The sequence below is a fragment of the Corvus brachyrhynchos genome, unplaced genomic scaffold, assembly GCF_000691975.1.
Source record: "Corvus brachyrhynchos isolate BGI_N302 unplaced genomic scaffold, ASM69197v1 scaffold14, whole genome shotgun sequence".
NCBI classification, from domain to species: Eukaryota; Metazoa; Chordata; class Aves; order Passeriformes; family Corvidae; genus Corvus; species Corvus brachyrhynchos.
In genome coordinates, this window is record NW_008239110.1 from 21,721,673 (window position 1) to 21,726,879 (window position 5,207).

Here is a 5,207-nt window from a genome sequence, read left to right on the forward strand (position 1 = left end):
CCGCAGGTGCCGGGGTGGCAAAGAAGGCCAAGGGCATCCTGGCCTGAATCAGGAATAGTGTGGCCAGCAGGAGCAAGGTAGCAATTGTCCCCCCTGTACTCAGCCCTGGTGAGGCTGCACCTTGAGTGCTGTGTCCAGTTCTGGGCCTCTCACTACAAGAAGGACATTGAGGTGCTGGGTTGTGTCCAGAGAAGGGCGACCGAGCTGGTGAAGGGTCTTGAGCACAAATCCTGTGAGGAGCAGCTGAGGGAGCTGGGGGAGTTTATCCTGGAGAAAGGGAGGCTCAGGGGAGACCTCTACAACTCCCTGAAAGGAGGGTGTAACCAGGTGAGGGTTGGTCTCTTCTGCCCGGGAACCAGCAGCAGGACAGGAGGAAAAGCCTCAAACTGCACTGGGGATGTTCAGGTTGAAGAAGAAATTCTTGAAGAAAGAATTCTTTCACTGAAAGGGTGGTTAGGCATTGGAATGGGCTGCCCAGGGAGGTGGTGAAGTCACTACCCCTGGAGATGTTCAAGAAATGACTGGACATGCACTTAATGCTGTGGTCTAGTTGACAAGGTGGTGTTCGGTCAAAGGTTAGGTTCAACAATCTTGGAGGTCTTTTTCAACCTTAATGATTTTATTCTGTGAAAGCACCAAGGTTCAAGCCATTGGAAATGAAGCAGATAAAGAGCCCTTCCACTGTCCTCCACCCCTGTGGCCAACATGACTCAGTGACATTACCACACACGTCCTTTGACACTTCAAGCAGGGCTTGGAGCTCCCCAATCCCACTGCTACTCCTACACGTTTGTTCCACCACTATAAACAACTACTGAAACCCAAAAAACTTTTTATGTGAGGCTTTGGGCTTAGCTGCACTGCAACAATCTTTTCACATTCAAGTACTAAAAGTTCCAACAGTTTCTGTTATAGAGGAATTCCCTGTCTTCTCAAAAAAAAGGATGGAGGGGAACAAAGGTGAATGGTTACAGAAAGAGTGAAAAATAACAAGTGATTAGATAAGAGATAAGATGTGATTAGACAAGCAAGTGGCACAGATTCCCGCTTTGCTTCACATGTTTTTTCCAAGAGCCGGCACCACTTCTGTGCTGAAAAGTTCAAAGGACCTTTGAAACTTAGGAAAGCACCATATCTCTTGAGGAGCTCTCCATAGCTTCCCAGGCAGTCTCTGCTTACCAGGCCACCCATCCACCTGGTCTTACAATCTCATCTCTCTAAGAAGCTCTACATGTTTTCTTCAGTGTCACCACTTAAAAGAAGTTCCCTTGCTCTGCTACAGCCTGCTATAACATCTGTAACCACATCTGTAACTTCCCTGGTGCTTCTCACAGCCAGAAACTACCAAAGCACCCTTTGGGTGTTCTTGCTTCTCTTAGTCCTTAGCACAGTACCCCTCCACCTGCCCTGTGCCATCTCCCTGCTGCCAGGGTACACCCTGAGCTTTGTCCCAAATACCTACATCAACGTTGTTCCTGAGGCTGACTCAGAAACAGTACATGCAAGCCACTTTCCCAAAGCTGGAAATTACAGCAGGACTCTGCTAGGGAGGTTACAGGTGGTGCACAAGGCTGAGAAGCCTCGTGCAAGCCTTCACAGCACCAGCAGCATCTCCAGAACTAACGCAAGCTCCCTTTGGCTTGCAAGACAATGCAACATTCTTAGTGAATAAGGTATGTGTGCCAATTTCATCCTCAGCTTTCTAGAGAGCTCGACCCAAGACTGCTACATAAGAAGTGTGGATAATCTGGGTGTCCCAAGAGGGTGCAGAGAGAAAGTATTTGCACCTTCAATAACAAGCTGAAGAAATTTGATGTCATAGATTATTATTTTCTCTTACTTATTTAATTACATCCCAGATTTTGAGATGAAATAAAAGTGGCATTTTTATTCAGTGCTCAAACTGTGTCAGAATAAAGGTAAAGTGGAAAAGAGACAAGAACAGAGACAATGTCAAGAGAGGTCTCCATGAGGAATTCTGCCATTCCACAGTCTGGGCACATCCTGAAGGAAGATTTGCACAGCTTCATTGTATGAAGTATTTCTCAACTCCTTGTCCTTCCATACACTTTTCTCTTTGCTTTTTGAACTTTTTAAATCTTCCCTGAGAGTGATACATATTTACTCCTAGCTTCTACTAACGGCACAATTAAACAGCCTTGATGCCATTTCCAACAGCTCCTATTTTTCTCTCAACACACATTTTCACATCATTTAGGGCTACTTTTTAAAGTTACTTTACTTGGTTTCTTAACTACCAGATTGATGCTGAATTGGAAGTCGCTGAATTGGTTCCTACATTTGTTTCCCTTAATGAGATATATGATGCTTTCTCTGCATTCCTTTTGACCTCTAACATAAAATAAAAATTTTATCCATTATGTTTTTGGATTTTTTTGATAAACACTTCCTACTAAACAATCCTTTTAACTGAAAAGTTTTTGTCCATCCTCAAAAGGAAAATCCCTATATATTAAGTACTGATGTTAGTTTTCTCAGAAATCCTGAGCAAGAAGATTAACAGAAATAACAAAAAACAACAATAACTATTTTGCCCCAAAGCCAAGGCAGGGGCCAGGGAGGCTGCAGGAGGCACCAGGACACTGCTGCCCCACGCTCTGGGGCTGGTGACGCCTGGCAGGAGAGTACGGCAGTCGGGTTCTGCTGGGAAGCAGCACCATGCCCCAGCCATGTGCAGAATATCTGCTCATCTCTCCTGCTAGGAAAACCTACTTGTTTAATAAATACTAGGTGCATGCACACATTAAGCATACATTTGTACAGCAGTGAATTTACAAAAGCCTTTCTTTCCCACCCCTTAGGCTGTCTGCCAGAAACACTCAGCTGTAGGTTTCTCTACAGACTGAGCCCACATTAAAAATCTGAACCGGTATGACCCAGCCTTCTTAGGCCATGGAGTGTTTCACCATTAACTACTTGTTGGATCACAGCAGATTGCTATCAGCAGCACTTTTCCTGGTCCAGCAACTGCGTTAAGGTTGGATGAAGTGCTGGTTTAAAGAGCAGAATGTGACAGCTGGTGGAGTGCCATGCTCCAGCAGAGCTAAGCAGGGATCTAGGCTTGCCTGCAAGACTCAGGATTCAGTGGGATGCTCCTTGGGACTTCTTATCCTCTGAGAGGAGATAAGGAGAGCCTAAAACAATACCTAGTTTCTCTGCATGACTCCCTGAACTCTATCTAACCAAGACATGGTAGAAGTTGGTTATGTGGAACTGCATTCATTTGTGTAAAATGTTAGAGATTACAGATACACAAGGTATTCAAGAAATCACTAGTTATAACCAATTTTTAATCCCACAGACAGTAGTCAAATTAAATATTTAAGTGTCCTTTCCCAATCCTGCCTTATCACATATTTCTCTTCTTTTGGAGAAACTCAAAGGAAGCATTACACATAGCTAAAAAGCTTTTAGGAACTAGGTATGGAGATATTTTAGAAGAAATGCCACATATAAGTCTGACTCTACCAAAATATGTAAGAGATAATAGGTTCATTTCAATGATTATACCCATCAGAGGCTCCCCCTCCTGCAGCTGACTGCTCAACCTTCTGCTGCAGAAGCTGACAGCAGTACAGGCATCTTGTCCCCAAAGACACTGTGCTCTGTACACACACAGTGGAGCAGGCAGTGGAAACACCACAAAACACAAACCCTAAGCCTCTCTTTACACAACTTTTCCATACCACAGCTCAAACCATTTCCCTCCCCCTTCTCCAGTAAGGAAAACTGTGCATTCTAATCTACAAGAATTCGACAAATAAAATTTAGACACTTAACATTTCTGTTACTGCAAAAAGAAAGTGTAATCACTCCAAACAGATCAGAGTGGGCACTAAAAATCTTGAAAGAAAATTTAAACTCATCCTGGACAGAGAAATATCCAGCATATGTTTTTCTCAGGGCTAATTTGCAGACTTAGTTTTTTAATGTTCTTTACTTAATACAGCTCAGCTGAATCCTCTGCAGGCACAGAAACCCCATCAAGCAGAGGTCATTTCAAAGACTGAAAAACTGGTAGTGACCACTGCCATGCACTACTGAGTTATCCACAGCAACTGAATAGTTAGGAGATTGACAGCAGGGAAGATAGTCCAGCTGCAGAAGAGCACTGGTTTCCAATTCAAGGCCTTTCAGTTCCCCCATTTGCTTTGCAGTGCTGAGTGGTTTACCTGTCTCAGTTCCTCAAATCATCCAAGGAAAGCAACGGCTGTTCTCTCCTGCAGATGGAAGTGTTGTGAGGGGCAGATATAAATCCACAAAGCACTAGGGAACTTCTCTCCCCAGATGTGGGGATTGCAGTCCCCAGTCAGCACCCAAAACAAGTACTTGTTATTAAATGCCAAATGAGATCTACCTCAGTAACAGCAGCAATTAGCCTTTCAACACAGGAAATAAAAATATGCAAAGACTGAAATTGCTGACCAAGCTCTCATGATTTTAAGTTAATGAAGCTGATGGCAATGCCATAGCTACAATGACACAAAAGTCAGCTCTCGGAGCAAGAACAGGAGGTACCCTCCCACAGAGACATCTCTGGTCCAGGGGCTCCCAGTGCTCCAGTTCTCACAGAACAGCATTAGTGCCAATACATTCTTGACAGTCATTTTCCTTAGGGTTATGTGCCACATCTGCTTATGATGTCTGACAGCAGAGCCTAAGGAAAGAGAAAAACTTTTTAAACCTACCCATCCTTCTCTTATAGAAAGTCTCCAGCTTCCAGGCATTTACAAAGTAACCTCCTCATTTTTGTTTGCGGAGAAGCCAGATGATGGAGCTGAACCTGCGTGTTCAATTCTAGTTTCATAACATTCCATCTCAAGAAAACTCTTCCTTTTATCCCCATTTAAAAATGTCAGATATTGCTAGATAGTAACGAAGTTTCCTCCACTTACATAATGCTTTCCCTTCTCTTCTTCCCTTATATCCTCCAAGTTGATGAAGCAGAGGACATGGACACAGCTCCAAGAAGACTGCAGTAGGAAGAGCAGTGATTCTTGCTACCTTCTCACCAGTTGTCCTACAGACCTCCCAGATGTAAGTAGGAGATTAAGCGAGCACAAGACTTTCTCCACCATGTGGGGATGCTCCACATCAGTCAACTACACTTCTGCTCAGCAAGTCTCTTCAGAGACAGAAAGAAGAAACAACTCCAAACAAACACAAATGGTGACTTTGCTTTCTTT

The 5,207-nt window shown here is 43.8% G+C and overlaps 1 protein-coding gene across 2 annotated transcripts in view; it reads right to left on the reverse strand.

Annotated features, from left to right (window-relative positions):
- The window catches only part of IPCEF1 (interaction protein for cytohesin exchange factors 1), an 84,216-nt gene that overhangs the window by 70,346 nt on the left and 8,663 nt on the right, over positions 1 to 5,207 (reverse strand). Inside the window, exon 1 of one of the 2 annotated variants that reach the window (XM_017739503.1) lies at positions 4,194 to 5,201. The exons of the other annotated variant lie outside the window; for it this stretch is intronic. The gene's annotated coding sequence lies outside the window, so the exon portion shown is untranslated. Of the gene's footprint in view, positions 1 to 4,193; positions 5,202 to 5,207 lie in introns of those variants that run through there. 2 annotated transcript variants of the gene reach the window in all.